The sequence below is a fragment of the Marmota marmota genome, unplaced genomic scaffold (genome assembly GCF_001458135.2).
Source record: "Marmota marmota marmota unplaced genomic scaffold, marMar, whole genome shotgun sequence".
NCBI lineage: Eukaryota > Metazoa > Chordata > Mammalia > Rodentia > Sciuridae > Marmota > Marmota marmota.
Window position 1 is genome coordinate 15,547,466 of NW_026000019.1, and position 25,336 is coordinate 15,572,801.

Consider the following 25,336-nt stretch of genomic DNA (forward strand, 5'->3'; position numbering starts at 1 on the left):
GTTGTTTTGATTGGGGTAGCTTTAGAGAAGGTTTTAAAGCCAAGTGGTGTGCTGCTTCCCACTTTGCTCTTTTTCTTTGAGACTGTTTTGGTTACTGGGGCCTTTTATGGTTTACACACATTTTAGGATTGCTTTTCCCTCTTTCTGTCATACATGTCGTTGGTATTTTGTCAGAGACGGCACTGAATATGCGGATCATTAGATGAACATGGGCGCTTTAACAATATTACTTGCTCTAATCACAAACACATGACACGCTTCCATTTGTTTATGCCTCCTTAAACTTCTGGCATCAGTGTTTTACAACTCTCGGTGTACAAATCTTCCACCTTTTGGATTACATTTATTTCTAAGTATTTTATTTTTTGGTAGTTATCGTAAATTTGATTGTTCTCTTGATTTGGTAGCTATTGTAAATTTGATTGTTCTCTTGATTTCTTTTTTAGGTACTTCACTGTTAGTGTATAAAAGTGCTACTGATTGTTTATGATTATTTTATACCCTGAAACTTCACTGAATTCATTTAATAGTTCTAACATTTTTTAGCGAAATCTTTATATCTTCTCTTTATGAGAACATGTCATCTGGAAAGAGAGACAACTTAACTTCTTTCTTTTCAATTTGAATGCCTTCTGTTTTCTGTTCTCTCCCAATTGTTCTGGCTAAGGCCACCACTGATGTGTGAGGGTGGACAATGGTGCCTTACCTTGAATCTTAGAGGAAAACTTTCCCCTTTCCTGTTGAGTATAATGTTTGCTCTATTTGTCATGTGTGGCCTTTAATGTGTCGAGATGCACTTATTACCTAACTTGTTGGGATTCATCTTGAAAGGATATTGAAGTTTGTCAATTGTTTGTCGTGCATCTATGTAAATGATCATATGGTTTTTGTCTTTTGATCGTATGGTTCTATATTTTCCAGGGTGCTTTGCCACTGAGCTATACCCTCAATCCTTTTTATTTTGAACTGTCTCACTAATTTGCTTAGGATCTCACTAAGTTGCTGAGGCTGTTCTTGAACTTGTGATCCTCCTGCCTCAATCTCCCCAGTCCCTGTGATTACAGGCCTGAACCACTGTGCATTGCAATGTATCATATTTTTTATTTACATATATGGAATCATCTTTGTGCCCCTGAGATGAATCCCCCTTAATCGTGGTGAATAATCTTTTTAATGATCTTTTTAATCAAAGAAGGAAACTCTCAAGTGAACCAAGAAGCCTAAGTTAGTAGAAGGAATAAGCAATGAATTCAGTCTGTAAATGTGTTGTTTAGGATTTTGCATCAAGTTCATCAGGGATGTTGGCTTATGGTATTCTTATTCTCTCTCTCTCTCTCTCTCCATAGTGTCCTTTTCTGGCTTTGGTATCAGGGTAATGTTGGTCTCATAAAATGGGTTTAGAAATACTTCCTTCTCTTCAATTTTTTGTAAGAATTTGAGGATTGGTATTAGTTAATTACATGTTAGAATTCAGCAGTGAATCCATTGAGTTCTGGGCTTTTCTCTGATGTAAGATATTTTACTACCAAGTCCATCACCTTACTTATTATTATCCTATTCAGATCTATTTCTTTATAATTCAAAAAAATTACAAATTGGTAGGTTGTATGTGTCAAGGAACTTATCTGTTTCTCTTAGGTTATCCAATTCATTGGCATATAATTATTCATAATAGCTTTTTATTTTCTTTAGTATTTCTGTTGTCTCAGTTGTAATGTTTCCTTTTTCATTGCTGATTTTATTTGAGTCTTCTCTTTTTTTTCTTAGTCAAGCTAAGGCTAATTGATTTTGTTTATATTTTCAAAAACCAACTCTTATTTTTGTTGATCTTTTCTATTGTTTTTCTATTGCTTCTGCTCTGACTTGGTTTTTTATATTTTTTAAAAAATAAATGAGAGCAGAATGCATTACAATTCTTATTACACATATACAGCACAATTTTTCATATCTCTGGTTATATATAAAGTATGTTGACACCAATTTGTGTCTTCATACATGTACTTTGGATAATGATGTCCCTCACATTCCACCATCCTTGCTAATCCCCTGCCCCCTCCCTTTCCCTCCCACCCCTCTTCCCTATCTAGAATTCATCTATTCCTCCCATGCTCCCCCTCCCTATCCCACTATGAGTCAGCCTCCTTATAGCAGAGAAAACATTCAGCATTTGGTTTTTGGGGGATTGGCTAACTTTACTTAGCATTATATTCTCCAACTTCATCCATTTACCTGCAAACACCATGATTTTATTCTCTTTAATTGCTGAGTAAAATTCCGCTGTGTATATACGTCACATTTTTTTCCTTCTACTAACTTAGGCTTGTTGGTTCATCTGAGAGCTTCCTTCTTTGATATAGGCGTTTAAACTTCCTTCTTAGAAGTGCTTTGCTGTGTGCACAGGTTTTGGTCTGTTGTTTTCACTTTTTTCTGTCTCGAGAAATATAAAAATTTTTGTTTTCTCCATTGACCTCTTTGGTTATGCAGGAGCATGTTGTTTAATTTCCATGTGTTTGTGAATTTTCTGAAGTTCTTCCTGTCATTGATTTCTAGGTCTATACTGTTATGGTTATTTAACATGATTCCATTCTTCTTAAATTTACTAACACTTGTTTCATTGCCCAAATTAGTAAGTTTTCTTTTACTACAACAAAATACCCTTGCATAAGAAATTTATAGAAAGAAAAAGTTGGTTTTGGTTCACAGTTTGGGAAGCTCCGGTTCATGATCAGTCACTCCATTGCTTTGGATCTGTTGTGAGGCAGCACGTCGTGTGGGATAGGTGCATGGCGAAGCTTGCCTCATGAGCCATGGAGTGAAGGGCAAGGGCCAGGAGGTGGGGGTCCCACATTCCCTTCCAGGTGCATTCTCCCAATAACCTAGGAATATCTCACTAGGCTCCACCTTCCCAAACTTCTCTCTTCCCAATACACCTCCTTGGGAACCAATACTTTAATATGTGGAATCTTGGGGGACATTCAAGTTCCAAATTATAGCATTCTTCCCTGGTCCCCAGAGGTTCATGTCCATGTCACAATGCAAAATGCACTCTGTCTATCCCCAAAGAATTCCAAAGTCTCAGCTGTTCCCACATCATTCAAAAGTCCAAATCCAAGGTCTCTTCTGAGACCAACGCAAATGTAACTGTTAGCTCCTGTAAGGGTCGGAAATGAATTACATCTTCTTAGATCAAATGGTGGGACAGCATAGGCATTCCTGTTCCAAAAGGAACAAATAGGGGCTGGAACTGCAGCTCAATGGCAGAGTGCTTGCATAGCATAAGCGAGGCCCTAAAATTGACCCCTGGGACCACAAAACAACAGTCGTGACAAGGAAAAACAAACAAATAGCAACAACAAAAGGTAGGGATGGGAAAATAGGAAGGGTTCACCCAAAGCAAGACCGAAGCCCAGAAGAGCAAAAATAAGTCCTAAACACAAGGACCTGTGGGGGACTATTCAATGTCGATGTCAGTTTAAAGTAACGAGCCCACAGAAAATTCAGTACAAATTCAATGGTGATTCTCCTCATCGAGGAGAAAGCAAAATGTGTTTATTTTCACTTTATGGAGAGAATGGTTACTTGAAGCGGGATAAACCCCATCAGCTGCCATGTTGAAAATGAAACGGGCGACTCAGTTCTGGTCCAGAAGGAGTATGATTCCGGAGACAAGATTCAGGACAGGAACATACAGAAAACAGCACAAGCATATCCTGTTAGGCATTGTGTAAGCAGGGGTTAAAATGAGGAGTACAAAATACTGGGTGATAGGAGAGAGCCCTGTGGGTAGGTCTCTAGTTTCTTTCTTAGGTTGCACGATCACTTAGCAGTCAAATACACGTCTTGATTCAGGTTGGGAGAAACGAAGCTGTAAGTTCACTGAATCTCTCTCCTAGGGGCCATCAGTTTGGGTTTTGGTGTGTCAAGGGCTGCTGGTGCTAGGTGATGGGCACCAAGACCCAGGGGGTAATTCCTCCCTCTACACTCTGGCCTTGGCAAGAAACTAGGTTTTTGGCCCTTTCTTTCTGTTCACTAATTTGAGTTCTGCCGCCTTCAGCTTTCTCAATTTCTTATTCTTTTTGTTCCAGAGCTGTTTTCTATAGGAGTTGTGATTGGTAAGATCATACTGAAAGAAAAAAAAAACATAAGAGAAAGAGAGAGAGAGAGAGAGAGAGAGAGAGAGAGAGAGAGAGAGAGAGAACACATACTAATTCAGGGCCTGTGCTTGCAAGCTCCTGAGCCCAGCCCCAGTGCATTCAGCGTCATGGTAATTGGTGATGGTGAAACTGTACCGTCGCTCTAAGTGGATGTCAACAGAAGGAGAAGATATTATCTGCCCTCTATTCAGTTTTTAATTCTCTATCCATTCTGCTCTCTCGGTTGCTTCAGAGCTGCTGTTGCGTCCAGGTGATGTTTAGGCCGTCCCTCTCCCCCTCACACACACCTTATGAAAAATGGCTTTGCCATCTGCAGCTATCAAGAGGCTGCGGAGTCAGTTGTACGGCTCAATGAATATACAAATGTGCAGCTGGACACAGCTCCTTGCAGAAGGCGATGGGAATTAAATCACAGCCGCTGTGCTCCTCCAGGACCTGGCTGCCACTGGGGAGCGGCTATGCATGAGGGGACTTGAGGAAAGCGGGAGGACTTGGGAAGAGTCTCGGGGGAAACAGGCCCTGAGTATGCGGGGGGCTGGCTGGAAGGAACCGAGCTGAGAGTAGCCATGTTTCAAAAATGATTCACTCTGTTAGGTGCTTGCAGATCACGGGCCAAACGAAAGGACATGAGGTTTATTGAGCCCGATGGGTCTGCTCCCAATTGGGCTGATAGAAGTGTCCTGGGGACTCTTCCCCCGCCACCCTGCCTCTCTCCACCTCCCTCCCATCTTTTCTTGCCTCTATTCATTATTCCTTCCCCAACTCCCGTGTGCCAGGCACTGTGCAAAGTGCCAGAGCCACAGTCGTTGTGTCAAATCAAACAGGATCTCTGCCCCAGTGTTTTGTGGGGATGGGTGCAGGGACTGGAGGTGGCCATGGGCAAACAGACTGGATCATAGAGGCAAAAGGGAGAAATCCAAGCGCACGTGAAGGGTTGTGACAGCAGGAGGCATCAGAAGCTGGGACATCCCAGGAGCGAGAGGAGGAGAGTCTGCTGGAGAGATGGTTTTTCAGAGGAGCTGACAGTTCAATGGGGACTTCAGTCCAGGTTCCTCACGGATGTGGCCCATGACAGGGACACAGGCTGGAGGAGAGAAGCAGTGTGCCCTGATTCTCTTTGGTGGTTGAGGTTTTATTGGGCCCAAGTTCATAAATGCTTTCTTTAGACTCCTTGTGTCAGGGTCAGCGCAAATTCTACCTGTGGGCTTCCCTCTCACTCAGCTGGCTTCCCCCCAGACACACGGCCCACACTCCTCCCTGGACCCCACCCTGGCTCCCTGAAAATAAACCCAACTGTCTCTCTGCCCCTCTGTCTTTCTCTCCCCCCAACACACACACACACACACACACACACACACACACACGCACATATACACATCACATACACACATGTTCCTACACAAAATAAAATAATAATGAAACCCCAGAAATCCCTCACTGGAATTTAAATCTCATTTTGTTTTTCCTGGTTCGTAGGTTAAAACCCAGAGGATTTTTTTTTCTTCCTGCCAAGAACCTGTTTTCTCATCTTGTAGAAAAAGATTTCAATGTTATATATCTCATAGTACTGAGATGGAATCCCTCTCTCTGGCATTTCCTGGAAAAAAGACCTGGGTCAAGGCAAAGGATATCCCTATGCCCCATACAGTTTCCCCTATATTAACATCTTATATTATTGGTCCCTGTTATAACCAATAGAATATTGATACATTATCAACTAATGTCCATAGTTTATTCAGATTTATTTAATTTTTTTATTGTTTGCTCAAAACATTACAATGATCTTGACATACCATATTTCATACATTTGATTCAAGTGGGTTATTCTTATTTTTACCACGTGTACAGATTGCAGGATCACATTGGTTATATGTTATTTACATCCACGTTTATACATACTGCCATACTAGTTTCTGTTGTATTCTGCTGCCTTTCCTATCCCCTATTATCCCCCCTCCCCTCCCCTCCCCTCCCCTCCCATCTTCTCTCTCTACCCTAAAACAGAGCAGAGAGGAAGAGCATGAGAAGAAGATTACCATTAAGCAGGATGAGAGGTGGGAGGGAATGGGAGAAGGGGAATTGCATGGAAATGGAAGGAGACCCTCATTGTTATACAAAATTACATATAAGAGGATGTGAGGGGAAAGGGAAAAAAAGAGAGATTTATTTAATTTTTTAAAAAAATTTTTTAGTTGTAGATACCTTTATTTTATTCATTTATTTTTATGTGGTTCTGAGGAATGAACCCAGTGCCTCACAATGTGCTAGGGGAGTGCTCTACCACTGAGCCATAACCTCAGCCCATACTTATTTATTTTTTACCTAATGTCCCTTTTTCTGTTCCAAGGTCCCCTGTAGGATATCATAGGACTTCATAGCTGTCTCCTTAGGCAGCTCTTGGTAATGGCAGTTTCTCAAACTTTCCTTGAAGTGGGTAAAACAATGGCCTCACCCAAATGTCCACACTATTAGCCCTGGAACCTGTGACCCTGGAACTGGAAGTTGTTATATCACTAGGAAAGAGGAATTAAAGTAGCATCTGGAATGCAGGTCACTAGTTAGCAGACGTAAAGACAGAGTGATGATCTGGAATCATTGAGAGGGTACAATGCAATCCTAAGAGTCCCTAAGTGTGGAAGAGGAGAAGAAAAGTGAGATGCTCTCTAGTAGTCATCACTGGTTTGGAGGCAGAAGTGATCCTCCAGTTTTGCTGATCCCAAACCACTGAGACTCTTTTCAGATTTCCTAACACTTAAGCTGTAAGAGACACATGTTTGAAACCACTAAGGGTCTGGTAATTCACTACTATAGAGATGAGAAATTAATAGAGACTTTAGTACCTGGGAGTGAGGTGATGCTATAACAAATACCTAAGAATGGGGAAGTGGGCTTGAAATTGGGCAAAGAGCAGAGGCTGGAGGAATTTACTGCACGATGGGAAAGCTTCGATTTCCTTAAGCAGACTGTTAGAAATATGTACGTTAAAGATTCTTCAGTGAGGACTGAGAAGGAAGGGAAGAACCTGGCAGAAAAAGCAGAGGTAGTCTTAGTACCTACATCATCACAAGAAGACTGTAGGTAGAAACTGGGGTTAATGTCACTGTCAGTAAGGCTCAGATGGCAAGGAGGAGCATGCTATTAGAAACTGGAGGAAAGGGGGTCCTTGCTGTAAGCAAAAATAACCCACATGGTTTAGCACCATAATGAAAATACAAATAACCAGGACCGAAGCAGCCCTCGAACGGATCGGGCAGCTCTCCTTTATTGTGCAATGAAGTCAGTTCATCAGGCACAGAAGGGCTCATTTCTGGGTATGGAAATAGCTGGCAGGTTAGAGAAGGAGTTTTGTAGTTTACAATGAGAGCGAAGTAATCATTGGAGACTGTGGACATGCTGTTCGGACAGTCAGGGACCTAGTTGTACAGGTCAAAATTTTAACTCAGGAAGGAAGTTGTAAAAAGTTTGAGACTTTGTCACTGGGAAAAGCTCAGAACTCGGTGTTCACTGCTCACCTTCTTCCTCTGGGACCACTGTCACCTAGAGCTTCACTATTTGCTTTTCTCCTTCCAGGACTCAGCTGCAGTGGGACAGGGTAGAAGTCCAGGGCCTGGTGTTTCAGTATTGGCCTCCTCCCTTCAGGACCCATTGGGGTTGGGAAGGGGTGAAGATTTGCTTTTGGTGGAGATTCTGGGGATGAACCTGGGAAGGGATGAGAGTTGTTTCTTTTCCCGGGGGCCCATTGTTACTGGGAAAGGGCTCACTGGGAGAGGTTTAATATTGGGCTGATTCCCGCCCCCTCCTCTGGAGCCACACTGTCCCTCCGTTTTTCCCAGGGAATACTATTTTCCATAACCCTTCACTTATCCTGTAAGGCAGAAAGCTCAGCTGAATCATGACCCCGTCGTTATGATAAAAGGCGAATTTGTAAACAATGTACTTGGATATTTAAAGAGATTTCCAAGAAAAGTGTGGTGGATATGGTTTGATCTCTTCTTGCTGCTTACAGTGAAAAGTGAGGGGGGAAAGGTAGGTAGAAGGAAGAACTGTTAAGCAATGAAGTTTTGGGAAATTCGCAGACTGCTCAGAGGACACTACACTTGGGTGACTTTGTCCTAGGAAAGTGTTCTCTGGAGAGAAAGTCATGGTTTGAATGGAAGGCCCTTTGCCCGTGCCTCTCACAGTCCGTTTCCAGTCACGGACAGGGCTCCTTGACGAGATGAGTCATGTGACTCATGACCTCCTCAGCCATCTGGGCGGAATCCAGGAACATAAGTGAGATTCTCCAAGAAAGACTCTGGTGAATGGTCCTGTTGTTTAAGGAGCTGAATCCCTGTCACATGCACAGGAGACACACAAGTTTTGAGAATTTTCTATGGGTACCCACACTGCTGCCTAGAACTGAAAGGACAGAATGAAAGGAAGCACCCCCCCCCCCAATCCTGCAGCAGTCAATGGGCTAATGGAACAGCCTCCTGCACACACGCTGACTTTCAGGAAATCAGAATATGGCTCCGTGGAATTTTGATCTCAGATAACTAAGCCAAGACCCCAGAGGGCAGATCTGAGAACCACAGAGGTTTATTTCTGGGCTTTGAAACTAAATGGAGTCTTACTGGCTGAATTTCAAAATCGCTTGGGAGTAGTGACTCCTTTTTTACTCTGTATTTTCTCCGTGCCCCCCAACACACTTTTTTTGCAAATCTTATCCTGTGCCTTTCCTACCCTTGTGTCTTGTGTTTCACGGGTTCCCAATGGAGAGGAATGGTACCTCAGAACAGATTACACTGGGTCTCACCCACACCTGAGTTAGATGAATTAGAACCGGTTTTAGTTTCATATTTAGATATTTTTCCTGTTTTCATTGCTTTCTGTTGTGATTTTTATTATTTATCTCCTTCTGCTTGCTTTAGTCTTGAATTGTTCTTTCTCTGTTTTCCAAAGGTGGAAGCTCAGGTATTGATTTTAGATATTTCTCTTTTCTAATGCCTACATTTAATGCTATAAATTTCTCTCCAGGCACTATTTTCTCTGCATTTCACAGATATTGATAAGTTGTGCTTTCATTTTCATTTAATCAAAAATATTTTAATCTCAGGACTTATCTTTGACCCATGTGATATACATTGTTCAATTTCCGAATATTTGGGGATTTCCAGATATTTTTCTGTTATGTATTTCTAGTTTAATTCCATTGTAATCTGAAAATATACTTTGCATGCTATCTATTCTTTTAAATTTGCTTATATGTTTTAGAGTTCAGAATGTGATCTATTATTTCATGTAGAATGTATAGTCTGCTGTTCTGGGATGGAATATTCTTTTAATGCCAATTATAAAGCTGTTTTATTGTGCTGTTTAGGTCAGTTATATCCTTAATGATCCTTTGCTTACTTGATCTCTCCACTGTTGAAAGTTGGGTTAAAAGTCTTCAACTATAATCGTGGAGTTGCTTGCTTTTCCTTACAGTTTTATCAGTTTCTGGTCCTCTGTGGCTAAAGGCATATGCACTTAAGATGGTGGTGTCTTCTCGAAGAACTGACCCCTTTATCATTATGGGATGCCCCTTTTATGCCTAATAACTTTCCTTCTTCTGGTTTGACTGAAATTAAACATTACTCTAGATTGCTTCCGATCAGTGTTAGCATGGTGTACCTTTACTCCCATCCCTTTAAATGTCTTTGAGTATATTTATAGTGGGTTTCTTTTTAAAAAAAATCTTTATTTTTTTAGTTGTAGTTAGACATAATACCTTTATTTCACTTATTTATTTTCATGTGGTGCTGAGAATTGAACCCAGGGTCTGGTACATGCAAGGCGAGCTCTCTACCACTGAGCCACAACCCCAGCCCCATAGGTTTCTTATAGACAAAATATAGTTGGACCACTTTTTATCCTCATGGTAATCTCTGCTTTTAAATCGCCATATTCAGACCATTAAGATCTAAACTGATTATTGATGTAGTTGTATTACAATCTACCCTATTCATGCGTATTTTCTGTAAGTTGTATTTGTGCTTGGTTTCTTCTTTATCTGCTTTCTTACTTTTATGAATTTATAATGATTCCAGTTTATCTTTTAGCATATCAACTTTAATTCTTTGTTTTAAAATACTTTGTGATTACCTTAGACTTTGCAATATACATTGTTAAAATTATTTATTATTTATTCATTTGGTATTGGGAGTTGAACCCAGAGGTGCTTAACCACTGAGCCATGTCCCCTGCCTTTTCATTTTTTATTTTGAAACAGGCTCTTGTCAAGTTGCTTAGGGCCTCACTTAGTTGCTAAGGCTGGCTTTGAACTTGCAATTCTCCTGCCTCAGCCTCCCAAGTCACTGGGACTATAGGCATGCGTCACTGCACCCAGCTGCAATATATGTTTTTGACTAATTGAAGTTCCCTTTTCAAATATCATGAGGTCACTCCAGGCATGTGCTGTTCCCTTCCCCAGGAGAATTCACAACTCCTCCTTCCTGTCCATGATATGTTGTCATTCATTTCACTTACCCTGATGTTATAATCTTGTTAGTGTTACTGAGAACAGTTAAATTTTAGGTTAATTAAGAACAAAACATAAAAGAGTGATATGAACTTTGAAGCCTTTGAATTGAAGCCTTTCTCTGGAGTTTGCATTATAATTTAATAGGAAGTATGGACCCACTTTTTTTTTTTAGATACACATGGACACATCCTGATATCCCTGAACAATATGATCTGTGTCTTACAGCTCATCATTCTTTCCACATTGCTTTGCAGTGACACCTTGGTCATGCATGAAGCTTCCACACATGCATGGGTCTATTTCTGGGTTTTCTATTCTGCTCCTTTGGTTAAATTCTCAATTTCACCAGTGATACCATATTGACTTAGTTGCAGAGCTTTTCAACCCATCTTGATATTTATATTTTTTTCTTCTACAGGAGACTTCTAATTATTCTTCAACTGTTGTTCTTTCACAAAGATTTTATGGTAATATTGGTAAGGACCTCAAATGCTTTATCAGCCTTTCATTGTAATTGGTCTGAACACAAATTTTAATTTGGGAGGATTGGCATTTTTATAATATTGAGAGTCACATAAACATAATTTTTATTTTTAATTAGGTCTTCTTTTTAATAACATTTAAAATTTCTCCATAGAAAGATCTTAGAAATTCTTTGTTGAATCATTTCTTTTTATTCTTTGCTATTGTAAACAAATATCTTTAAAAGTATTTTAAGAAATGATTGTTGCTGGTGTGTAGAAATTGTTTTTCTGTATCACTTAGACATTTAGCAAGTTTGTTAAACTTGTAAAAATTCTAACATTTTTCTGTAAATTATAGTTGGTTTCTTTGTGGGCAATCGTATCATTTGTGAAAATGATAGTATGCCTTCTATAATGCTAGTATTTTTTGCTCAGTTCATTGCACTAGCTAGAACATTAAGTAAAATGTTGAATATAAATGGTTGTATCTTTTTCCCAGTTTAAAACCGACTTTTTTTCCACTGCTCCTCATTTAAGAATGATCTGAGGCTTCAGGTAGTTGGCCATTATCAGACAAAGAAAGTTTCTTTCTAGTTGTAGCTTATTAATGTGTGTGGGCTTGGGATATTATAAAATGCTTCCTTCAACATCTGTTCACCTGCTGTTGAGGTTTCATTACTGTAAGATGTTAGGAAGTTGATTTAATTTTTTAGTTTTATTTTATTTTTAACTTACACCTAAAGCATAGTTGTGGGAGTGTCCTGTGATGTTTGAATACATGTACGTATTTGTAGTGACCAAATCAGAGCAATGAGCATATTCAGTTTTAACATGTTTTCTTGCTAAACTGTTCTTCCATTCTTGGACTAAAACAGACCTATGTAAGACAACATATTTTTTATGCACTCCTGGGTTCATTTTTCAAAAGTTTTGCCATTAAGTTACCCGCATCACTGTTGTACCCCTCTTCCAGCCTGCACCCCCAAATTTTCCGGAAATATAAAAGCCATTGTAACAGTTGGAAATGTGATGGAATATCATCCAATCAGTGATGGGAATTGTGAAACCCAGGTCATCATTCTTTTTTTCCTGAAATGTGTATAAAGGTAGAAAGTAAAATAATGGAAAACCCCAGATGCCATCATGGCGGGGGAGCAATAGCTGGGGCCTCTGGCTTCTCCACATGGGCCTCGCTAGTGCCTTGAACCCATCATGTGGCCACCGCACAGTGTGAGCATTTTATTTCCATTTTATAACTCTGAAGAAAGCTTAAATTGTGTTCTCTTTATTTTGGTAAAGGAATAGGAAAGAGTACCATCACTTTCAGAAATATTTCTGCACAAGACAGCTAAAACAGAGAACTTGTTAATTTTTTTTCTGATAAATTAAAAAAAAACACTCTTTTTCTTCTAGACAGTACTCTTCTGTGGAGGTTCTAAATATTGTTATTTTATTCATTTCAATTGCCTTTCTATCAGTTCACTTGAGCAGAATGACAAAGCACCCTGAAGTTGGTGGCTTTGCATAATAACTGGTATTTAGCTCACAATGGGGCTAGGGGCCTGGTGAGTCCCTGCACTCTCCGCTGGCCTCACTCTTGCCTCTAGACGAGGCTGGCAGTTACTGCTTCACTCACACTGTCTGGCAGTCAGCTGGCTTTTGGCTGAGGTGGGAGGCCATTTGTCTCTTGTCATTTAGTGTGGTGGCTAACCTCATGTGGCTTTAGGGTGCCCAAGGGCAGGAAGAGTGGAAGGTGCAGGGATCAGAACTTCACGGCCTCCAGCAAGTCGTAAGGGCAGCCAGAGTCAAGGGTCAGGGGAACACTTCCCTTTATGGGAGGAACTGAAGAGTTCAGTGGCCAGTTTTGCAACCTGGCAACTTAGAGCATATCCTCAGCACCTCGGAGCAGGGTCTGTGCAGGACCTCGGGCTGCATGGCTGTGTGCTCTCCCAGGGTTCCTTATCTGGGGTCTCAGTGTGGCCCCTATCACTGTGTTTCTGCCTTTGCAAGTCCTGGCTCACGATGGTGCCTTGAGGTTGGCTTTGGTGGTAGATCTCGGCGGCTGAGGGAGGCATTTAGACAGCAGAAGCTCACCTTGAAACCCAACAGGCTGCAGGCTCTTGGGGGTTTCCTCTTGATCTGGAGATGCTCTTTGATCTGGGGCCACTCACTTCCTCTGTAGCTTGTGAATGTTTCTGGTTCTGGGGGAGCCCCGGGCTGTGCTCCGTGCATGAGTTCATTTCTCTGAACAGGTGCAGGGTGCTGTGCGGCCTGGGTGAGTGTGGCGGGGGGAGAAGTGTGTGAGCAGAACCTCAGCACTTTCAGGCCCACTCACATTCTGTCTTTTCAGAGTCCCCCACCCCCACCCCCACCCCCGCCAGCTCTGGGTAACACCACATGGTGGAAATTGCAACTTATCACTTCTCAGGGTGTGATGACAGAGTCTTGGTTCCTTGAATAGAATGGTTTAACGTAAATTTTCAGTCCAAGAAGAACCTTGTGTGTGTGTGTGTGTGTGTGTGTGTGTGTGCCGTTATGTGAGAATAGAATGAGAGAAAGAACAAGTGAGAGGACAGGTTGGGCATTATTTAGCATGCAAAATAGGGAAGGAAGGGAGGGAGGGAGGGAGGAAGGGGAAAGAAAAAGAAATGACAGAGCTAGAGAAACGAATTCTATACCTTCTACACCTGCAGAGAAAATGCAGGAAAGGAACTGTCCTTTCAGAAGGGGAGGTTGGCAGATCAGCAGCTGGACTGGTGGTGGCAATGTGGGGGTTGCTGTGGCTGTGACTGGATCAGACTGGCTCATGCTGCATCTGTGTGGCAGAGGCCCTCCCAGGTCTACCCAAGTAGACTGGCTTTGCCTCTCTGTCCAGCTGGGATCCAAGGGACCCTTGCTGGACTTCTGCAGGCAGTGCTTCCCACAAGGTAACTCTCCTCTCTGAGTAAAGTGGGAAACTGCCTCTTCCTCCCTCCCTCCCTCTCTCTCTCTCTCTCTCTCTCTCTCTCTCTTTCTTTCTTTCTTTCTTCACTGGGGGTTGAACCCAGGGGCACTTCACCACTGAGCGACATCACCACCTCTCAGGGTTTGGAGATGAGGTGTCTTCCAAGAGCTCATGTGTGAGACCATGCAAGAATGTTCAAAGGTGAAATAATTAGGTGATGAGAATTGTAACCCCATCAGTGGATTAATCCAGTGACGTGGATTAACTGGGTTGGTAACCATAGACAGGTTGTAGGAAGTAGGTCGTTGGGGGCATGCTTTATATTTTGTCCCTGGTGAGCACAGCTCTTTTTTGCTTCCTGGTTTTGGGGAACTTTGCTCAGCCATGACCTTCCACCATGATGTTCTGTCCCCACTTCTACCCAAGTGTCAGGAAATCAGCCAACCATGGACTGGACCTCTGTAACCATGAGCCAAAATAAACTTTTCCTTCTCTAAGTTATTGTTGGGTATTTTGGTCACAATGATGCCATAGCAAACTAAAATGCCCCCCATTTTTACATTTTGTTTTAAGTCAGAGTTTGATAAGTTGCCAAGACTACCCTCAAACTTGGGATCCTCCTGCCTCAGCCTCCTGAGCACCTGTGATAACAGCTCTATGCCTCCCTGTCCCTGTGTCCGTCTTTCTTCCTACCATCTTGATTTACCTTCTTTTTTCTTTGCCATTCTACCTACATCATGATATTTTTTCTTTCTTCTGTAATACACTTCTGAATAAAACACAACAAAGAGGAGACAGAGGAAATAGCCCAATACTAAGCAACGATTCTGACAGATTTTTTTTTTTTTATCAGAGCATTAAGAATCTAGCTATAGGCAATTCCACTGTAGATACTGTATAAAGCAAGTTACACAGATATGATCCTTGGTACTGGAAATCTAATTCTTTGGGGAGGTATGTGCTCCTTGTATCTTTCCTAATTTCAAAGTAGCTCATGGGCACTCATTTTATATTTGATTGAATTATTTGAAATTGCTGACACTCAACCATTGTTGGCCTACAAAAAATGGCAATTTCATACAGTTCAATCTATGTTTTAAGTTATACGACTGATAAATTTTTCCATGAATTACTTTTTTGGGGAAGGAGGACTTCTGCTGGGTCTAGGTTGCGCCAGAAGAAGTTCACCGGGTCCCATCTTTCCTCTGCTACTGCAACGGTTTTCTTTCCAGATGGCTTCTTCTCCTCTCTCTGAAACATCGTCCCTCTAATCAGGTCACCGTCCTGATTAAAATAACCAATGACATTACAGGATAAAAACAACATTATTCAACCTGGCACACCGGTCTCTCTTACATGAGGCCCTGATCCCCTGTTCTGGCTTCTCGCTGTCACTCTGTTCCATGCACCCTTTGTTTTAGCCACGGTTCCAAAAACCATACGGATGCTGTCACATCTCTGTGATTCTCTTTGTGGTTCCTTCTTCCAAGAGTGTTTGTTCTGTAATCTGCTAGAGAAACCAATATATACCCTGAAAGGTCTCAGCTTTAATGTCTCCTACTTTTCTTTATTCTTCCTGAACTCACCCCTGGGTATATTAGTTGAAACTTTCCCTGGATTCCCATTACTCAAAACTGCGATCCCTTCTCCCCATTCTATTCTATATATTTGTGGGTCTGGATCTGTGTTAGTCAGCTTTCCATCACTGCAACAGGATACCTGAGATAATTCACTTAATCTGGGAAAAGGTCTATATGGCTCATGCTCTCAGAGGTTTCTGTCCATGCTCACTTGGCCCTGTTTGGGCCTGTGGTGGCACAGTACATTATGACAGGAGTATGTGGCAGAGCAGGACTGTATGGAGTGTATGGCCAGGAGGCAGAGAGAAAGAGAGAGAGAAGGGACTTGGGTGCCAATATCCCCCTCAGGACATTCCCTCAGGAACCTAATTTCCACCTACCAGGCTCTAGCTCTTAATGGTTCTGCCACCTTTGGGCAGCACTGTAGGCTAGTGACCAAGCCTTGGTCACTACAGTAGTATCCTTTGATACTTTGGATTCTTCAATAGACCTGGCCTGTTTCTTGCTCTCTCTGAATCCCCGGCACATCCTGCCTGACCTATCTATCTCGAATGCCCCCTCAGTGTTGGTGAAATGGATTCTCTGCCTACAAATTCATCAACATTCTCTTTTCCTGTTCAGGACAGAATAACAAAATTCAGAGGCAAGCAAGTTGCTGATATTAAAGTGAATGAGGGGCTGGGGATGTGGCTCAAGCGGTAGTGCGCTTGCCTGGCATGCGCGGGGTGCTGGGTTCAATCCTCAGCACCACATATAAAAACCAAAATGTTGTGTCCACTGAAAACTAAAAAACAAATATTAAAAAATTCTCTCTCTCTCTCTCTCTCTCTCTCTCAAATATTCAAGGCAGTCTTTGTTTTCCTCAAACCTCTTAACCTGCCCAGCTGTGATTAGTTATTGTAGAAAAAAATTAATGCATTGTTAATCCAACTACACCCCATATTCCTCACTTATTTTAAGCAATAGAGGTCACCTCGCAGAGCTGATGTTGAAACTTGCAATGACTTCTGTTCAAGCATTACTTTATAACCAATGAATTTTTGTTTTTTCCATTAATTAATTTAATGTAGTCCTCATAGTAGCTCAAGAGAGTTCAGATGGCCAAAAATATCGTGCTTTTCTTTTTTAGGTGATGACACTGCTTAGTTCTGAGAGACTGAGATTTTAAAATTCAAATTCATGAGCACTCTAGCCCCCAATCCTGGATCTTAGGGCTCCTTTGCTTTCCTCGACTCCTCAGGCTTAGCGAGTGCCTTGAGAAACTCCCCTCTGCTTCATAGTTGGAAGAGTTGAGCAGGAGGGGCCTAATCCAATAAGATCCCACATGAGCTTCCTGTGCCCCTGCAGAGAGCAGTTGAGAAGCCCAGGGACCTGGGGTGCGCAAGAGGAGGGGTCTCACCCTAGGGGTGGCCTCAGAGTTCCTCATTCTGCAGCTTTTTCTGGGAAGGCTGGGGAATGGGTTGGGGATGGGGTGGGCACACCACAGGAGGAGGGACGGAGCTGCAGACAGCAGCCACAGCAGTGGGCTGGTGAGGGGTACCATTGCCAGCGGCTCTGAGCTAATGATGCCCTCCTCCCCTCCTCCTTCAGCAGTGGCTCTGAGGCAGAAGCAGCGGAACAAGTGTCCCCTAAAGGAATCTGTGTGATTGCTCATTTTGTGCAGTGTTTTTCCATTCTGCCCAATAGATTGGGAAAAAAAAAAAAGAAGAAGAAGAAGAAGACGAAGCCACTACATTCAGGCTATGGTTCTGGGACCAGAGGGTGGGAGGGACAGACTGCCTTCCCCGCCCTCCCCAGTGTTCCCCTTTTCACCTCCTTCAACTCATGTGGGATGTCTTTTGGAGAAAGAGGGCAAGGGAGGACGTGGGAGTTGAAAGCCAAATGAAAACCAACATTTGGCTTCTAAAACTTGGAGACTTAACCAATCCAGTTGGTGCGCTGGGCTTGCCTGAGGGACCCGAACTTGAGACAAGGTTAGTCACAACCTGCAGGGTCCTTCTGTATTTTTAAAAAAGTTTACTTAAGCAAAATAACATGTAGAAATTACAAATTCTGAGTCCACTAATTCAAATGTGCAAAAACTATGAATGAAGCTGGGCGCGGTGGGGCATGCCTACCCACTCCCAGCTATTTGCAGGTGGAGGCAGGAGGCTTTACTTGAGCCTAGAAGTATGAGATCAGCCCTGGCAACATAAGAGACTGTGTCTCAACAAGTGTATGTGTAAATTTATCTATTTTTTTTTTCATAAATTAGTTTTATAACATATTTTTACAAATGGGAAATTTAATATTGGACCATTCAGGATGTACTCAGTTTAGAGTTTTTACCTCCCTACTTTGGAAAGTCCTTGGGAATTCTTCTGTGTTCCCAGGAGCTCAGGTAGCATGGTTGGGATGGTGTCAAGTCTTTGATCTTTGCCTTCTTTTTCTTTTTTTTTTTAATTTATTTTTTTATTTTTATTTTTTAATTTTTTATTGTGGNTATTGTTTCTTTTGCTGAGAAAAAACTTTTTAGTTTGAGTAAGTCCCATTTGTTGATTCTAGTTATTAACTTTTGTGCTATGGGTGTCCTATTGAGGAATTTGGAGCCCGACCCCACCGACTGATCTTTGCCTTATTTTTCTCTGGCGTCTACAGGGAAGTGGATTTTTACCTGGTCTGGAGAGAGGATTCCACTTGGAACATTCTGCTACCTCCTCATAGAAACTGAGAGGCCACCTCAGATCGTCAAGTCCTCTTGGGCTAACTCCCTCATGTCTCTCGTGTGTGGGGGAAAATTCCATGAGTTTTCCCAAAGGTCATCAGGGATGGAGCCCGCTCCATGAGGACCCCTTTCACCCAGGCCCTGGTGCTCCTGCTTCCTGTGGATAACAGGATCTTGGCAATTTCATGGCTCCTTCTGGCCCATGAGGCATAGGTCCTCTCTGATCTGAGATTCCCAGGCTTTTCTGGAATTTCTAACATTCCTTTCCCTAAAACTTGGGATAAGGCACAGGATAGAGCTTTTCCCCAGAGAACTCCTGGCATCTAAGCTCTTTCTTTGCCTTTTGGAGGATCTTCCTTGATGCCAGCTGATGGAAACGTCACCTAGTCTGGGGCCGGGTGGTCTGATCCTTCTTGTTTCCCCCAAGCCTGTGTTTATAGGCAATAAGCTTTAGACTCAGAGTCTTTCACAACTTTATCTTTTTGATACTCAATAGCCAAGAATTTGAAACATAAAAGATTTTTTTTTTCTCAAATAATTGTCTCTGGCAATCATTTCAGGACCTAGTTTTGGGAGTCGAAAGCAATATGGTGTCCTTTGGTATTTCTGCTATCACAATCTTCCTGAAGGTAACGGAGTGTGTCTACTCAATGGGTGAGGAGAGGGCAAAGGTCCTGGGGACTGTAGGCAACCTCAGCAATATCTCCAATGTTACCTGGCCATCCTTGTGTTGAGTTCTGTTTAGGGATTTATGATAGATACCAGGAGAGTCACTCTTCTAGATTCCACTTCTGGAGTGATCCAGGAAGCATTACGCTGTGGTAATCAGCTCCTTCACATGAAGATTGAGCCCCCGTCATAAGCTATAGGATATGGGTTCTGGCCATTTAGATGAGTTCCATACTGTATTTGACACCTTAACTTTGTCTCAAAGGTGGTGCCGGAAGAAACCAAGTTAGGCTTCGAGGACCATTTACCCTCCTACCATTATTAGAGCTTCAGCAGACCAGCTTCTGAAACCTGATGCTAGGGAAGGGTGTTTAGGCCACTGATTCTATTTCCATTTCATCCTAATCAACATATTCCCCCCAAAACTTTGCATCTTTTTTTAAAAAACCTAATCCATTAGGAAGAGTTGGGAAAAGCCATTTTCTGTTTGCTTTTGTTTTTCCTACAGGGCTAGGAAGTAATACAGAGGGAGGGAGTAATCAAAAGAAATGACCAGGGAGGCGTATGTAGGATGAGAAGAGAAAAAGACCAGGCCGGAATGCTGGGGCCGATGCTATTTAAAAGGAAGGGAGATAGAATAGGTTGCATGGTGGGAATTCAGCAAAGGAAAAACAAAACCAGAACAGAAGATCTGCCGCGGAAGTCAAGAGACATATTCCAAGAAAGAGGAAGTGACCAAGAAGGTCAGATGCCTTGGACAAGTTAAGAGACTACAGATGTAATTAGTGACCTTAGTAAGGCAATGCCAACAGAAAGCTGAGGGAGGGGATCCTGCTGTAGAGTGGACAGGGCAGTACAGGGAACAATAAGTGTAAATCAGTATTTCCCAAAGTATGCTCTTTTGTACGATTGTCCCAACTAAGGTGTCTCAACACCTTGAGGAGAGAATGTTGTGACTGTAAACAAAAAAGGTGAGAAGTACCTGTTTAAGCTGCTGTGGTTCTCTGGTTTTGTCTTTGGTTGTTGCCGATATTCAGATGTTGGGTTTTTCATATGTCCCCTTCTCTGAGTTCTCCTGAGACCACTGCTCCATTTGTGGGACCTCCTTATATATATCTCTGACCAGAGTGATAGCTCTGGTGGTTAGTTACTTTCAATTCTTTCTCACCTGGTGAATCTACTCCGATGACCCACCCCTCATTGATTCTATTTACTGAGGTGACCTCACTATTCCATGTTTGTAGTGAACTCTTGGGTGAGGTCTGCAATTCACCTCCTATCCATAGATGCACAGGACTCAATCCTTGCTCCAGGATCAGGGTTAGGGGAAGTTCCAGTCCATCCTCAGGCTTTTCCGGGTAAAATCTCCACAGGGTTTATGGCTGCAATTGGTCAACTGAGAGCTCATTGGGGAAACCTGGTGCTGGCCCTTAGTCAACACCCTTGGCCCTCAAGACAGGAGACGTGTATGTGCATATGCACAACTCGATCAAATCATTAAGTAAAGCAGGACAGGAAGCATGTGTGTCCGTGAGCACACATGTGCATGCATGCTTGTATAACTATCAAATTGAATATTTGTCGTGCCAACATCTTTTGAAAACCTTTCAAGATTTTTAAAAATTTTGAGTTGCAGATGGACACAATACCTTTATTTTATTCATTTATTTTTATGTGATGCTGAGGTTCTAGTTTCTTACACGTGCAAGGCAAGAGCTCTACCACTGAGCTACAATCCCAGCCCCTGGAAACTTTTCCTTCTAATTCCCAGTTGACCAGATAATGATCCTGACCTTTGGGATCATGTTTCCAGAATCAGAGAAGAGCCTTAACCTAGAATTTGGATGTAGACTTTTCATATTGGTGTTTATCCAAAATAATTCTGTGGCACTTTCTACATATTTGAAGTTTTTAATCACTCCCAGTACCAAATCTAACTTCCACTCACTTGTTCCTGTTATGCCCTAACATCTCACTTCTTCACATCATCAAGATATGAAGTTTTACCCCCAGTTACAGTGGGAGAATACAAATCTTATAAAAAGTGGGTGTGATTTGTATTTATGTTTTTTCGGTACATGTGCTAACCAGAATGTGGCTTTTACTGCCTCAAAGCCTTTGAAAGTGTTTCATGGTTTATCACTACACATGAATCCCTTTTTCTTTTAAAAAGTCTGCCTTCTTATCTTCACTTGTACATCAAATTTATGTGTGTGTGTTCCCACTCCTGTACTTCTTGCCTCTGCTTTGAGTTTCCAGAAGGTTTGCTGGGTTCAGGAGTTTAAATGTTGGGGGAGAGTTATTGCTTGTCTGCACCTAAAATACGCAGGGTGCGACCTCCTGCCAGTTCCTCTATGCTGGGTCCCTCCTCTGCCACCCCGGCAGCCTGCACAACCCACTGTTGAAGCACTTCTCACCCTGAACCTCAGGGATGTGCTGACATGCTTACCCACCTCTCACCCTGACTACGGGCACATGGAGATGGAGCACCCTCTTCATGTTTACAAGTCAAGCACCATGCTGACACATAGTAGGTGCTCAATGCATGCTTACCTGATAAACGAATTTCACTTTGTGGCCCCGTATCCACAAAGGGATTGGAATGGGAATATGCCTATCGCTGAGGACACCCATGGTTTCCACCCAGATATTATTACAGATAAGAAAGGCAGCGTGTTCGTAGGGCTCGGGTGGTGGTGTGTTTTGAAAGGGGCTAAGAAGAGAATTCAAGGGCAAGGAGAATCCAGTTCCTCGGCCTTCTTGATAAAGTGATCTGAGAAGGACATGAACTTTCTCCCTACTCTGAACTCCCTCTGTACGGCACCACTCCTTTTAGTAGTTAATTAGCATGTTGCCTTAAATTAAAGTTGCCCAGGATCATGGAGGGGTCTAATCTGCATAGTTACCTCAGGAATTCTGTGCTGCCACAGCAGGTGACACAGGGCGCTGTTTTCATGAAGTCTCCCGAGTCACTCTGGAGGCACCTTAGTGGGAACTCTGGAGAACAGGGGGAAGGGAGGCAATGACAATGCCTGCCCTCTGGTCCCTTGGGAAAGGGCTCCAGGAAGTTGGAAAACTTATCCCAAAGTAGGGAAAGTTAGCAGCAGAGCCAGGCCTCGAGGCCAGGGTGGGAAGCGGGAGAACAGGGTTTCCAGTGAGTTCTTCTAGGGTTTCACCCACTCTGCTCGGCCCAGCCCACCTGAGGTGGAGCTGCAGGCGTTTAGCAAGTGGACCAGGCTGCAAGGCCATGACCTTTCCCTACTTGGGAAGGAGGAGCAGGCACCTCACAGAAATGGAGGGATCCAGTTCCTGAGGGGAGAGGGATGATGGGGCAGGGCAGCCTGGAGCTGACCTTTCTTCTGCTACTACTTCATGTTAGTTGCTCCCACACACAGACGGGGGGTGCAGACAGCAAGGCCTTCCTCAGACCCTGGGCCACCAGCGGCCATGCTCATGGATTTCGAGTCACGGGAACTTGGTGTGGGGTGGAGTCAACAGTCTCAGTCTGAAGTAGATGGAGAACTTAAGGGGACAGTTCTTATTTAACCAATTCCTTTAATAAGTCGACTAGCCATAAAATACCAGGTGAAGACGAATATTTTAGTGAAGTCACCGCGGCCCCAGCGCGAAGCCCTGGTTGTATCTGTTGTTTGTTGTGATGGTGATTATTATGATTATCTCCCTTGGGCTTTCTGTCCACAAGCGGCTCCACCACCTGAATATTGAAAAGCCCCAATACAACTGACATATATTAAACAGTTGCATTTTTTTAACCAACACATATAATTACCCCACACAAAACATCCCCTCACACCCGTTTGCCAGTACAGTTGCTGGGCTGCAAATTATTGCCCGACACATCATCCTTCTGCTTGTGCTGCTGGGTGCGGCGTTTCCCTCTTTCTCTTTGCTTCCCATAGCCAGGGTAGCGAGTAGGGCATGGATAATTTTCTGCTATTGATGAGCAGATGATGTGCTGCTTTTGATTATCTGCACCATTGCTTTCCAACATTAACATGTATAATCGAGCGTTGGGCTTATACTTGTCCAGGGTACACCCTCAATTAAGTTCACAAGGGGCAAAGGCACTGCCTGAGGCTCTCCAGTGCCTACAATGGTGCTCAGCACACTGTGACACCCCCCTACACACACACACACACACACACACACAAATTGGCTGCCCGGCTGAACGCCAGATGGTAGCACTTTGATTTGTCTCCTCACATCCATCCATTGAGCCACAGTTCACACCCACTGGGATTTAGATCCCATTTTAAAACCTAGATTCTTCTGATCTTGGTGCAGAGAATGTGCTGGAACAGCTTTAATGACAATCTGCACTGTTAGAGTAAAAACCTCTAATGGTGGACAGATGCAGCTAAGCTAGAACTTTCTACCCAGACATTGGCCAATTTCTCTTCTCACTTGTCACCATGATGTCTGATGGCCTCCACTGGAATGTCATGCCCTCACTCTTTTTATTTCTCTTTCCCTCTGGAATTTTTTAAAAATGTAAACATCCCAAGACAGGCAACACAGTAAGTAGTTATTAGCCTCTCGGTGTAAACAAGCTTAAGGACCTAATTAAACTGGGATCTTTAAGATGGGACTTAGGTAAAGGCTAAATGTTGTTGAAATATCTGTGGTCAAAGGACCCATTCAACATGAGGCAGAGGATGAAGAAACTGACCAGTCAGTGTGGAAGGCTCTTAGGGATGGACATGGGTGTGCTTTAACTAATGGGTGGTCAATGAGTGTGTGTTGGAGGTGGAGGATCGAGGAGGCTCCTAAAAACAGAGAACAGAAATGAAATGTGGTTTTCAGTTACATCTTAAAGGGAGCCATAACCAGAGTCTGGAGACCAATGCTGTAGAAACTTTGATTTTTTTTTTCCAGGTTTGTAACTTCACGATATTTATTGTCCCTACTAGTTTTTGGTCCCTACCCCCCATAGTTATGAACAGTAAACCCTTAAAATGACAAAGGCCTTACAGTTATCTTGGGGAAAACAAGAAAAAGGAGAGAGCTGGGCAGGCTGACCCCTACACCGCTGTCAGACCTGGGGGAGAATGAAGTCCATGGGTGATCCATAGAATGAAAAGAACAGAAAGGAGTCTGGAGGAGGCAGAGGCCAATAGAAAAGATTCAGGGCTTGAAAGAGGAGGGCCCATGTGGTGGCAGGAGCTGAGGCGTGCGGTGTGAGCCAGAGCACGGAACAAAGCCATCTTGGGAAGGGCGACTCTAAGGACTGCGGTGAGAGTCCAGGCTAGAGTCCAGGCTGGGGGGAAGAGCAGAAGGGAGAGCAAGCCGGGCACTAGGGAGCACCTCGCTCACTGCCCTGGCTAAGCCCGCCCAGGCAGCTCAAAGGAGCCACTCCCATGAGATCCTCCCGATTGGAAGGAGAGCTCTGGTTTCCATGCCAGGCATGAGCTTTTCTTCTTGAGGTGAGTTGAGATCACATTTCAGCAAGCATCTTCCTGCAAAGAAAGGTCTTCATTAAAAATAAAGTTCATGGGGCAGCACACTTGATTAGTGGCATTCCACCTGTCCTGCCCAGGGAGACTCTTAGTTCCGCTGTCCGACATTGCCTGGCCACACTCCCTGGAGCAATTCAAGCCACTGGATTTCCCCTGTAAAGCTGCAGCGGAGCACAGTCTGATTGCTGCAGAGGTGGCCCTGACCCTGCATTCCCAGCTGCATGGAACCACATTCCCAGGGCTGCTTGAACTTGAGAAGAATAAAGCTGAAGTATTCTTGACTTGGGGTAAAAGGTTGGGGGACGGAAGAGGTATCTTTCAATACCCTTTCCTTTCCCACATGTTCAAACTCCTACCCTGCTGCACACATGGGTGGCGAGGTTCAGAGCCTGGTGTCTCAACTTCCCTGTTTTGCTGCTGAGGGATTCATGATGAGGTTCCTTACAAAGAAAACTTCTTCTAAGATATCAACTCAGACCTAGACATAGCTAATCGACATGCATTTAGTACATGGAATAAGTCCACAGAGTGAGATCTTTGCCTCAAGTGAATCACCAGACATTTTTCATTTATCTTTTGGTTGGCAGGTATGTTTTGTGGCAACTTTGATTGGCAACCATTTTGGTTGGGTGGACATTTCAGGCTTCCAAACTGAAACACATGGTAGCCAGTAATGACTTTTAAATATGCATCATTTTTGGAAATTTCAATGGATCTTAGATTTTTTATGAAAAGTGCTATATTAGCAGAGATGGTTAAAAAATAGATGTGAGTGCCACCAATGTCATTTTATGAATGACGCTTTCGATTTTGGACGATGCTACGACATATCTTCCTTCTTC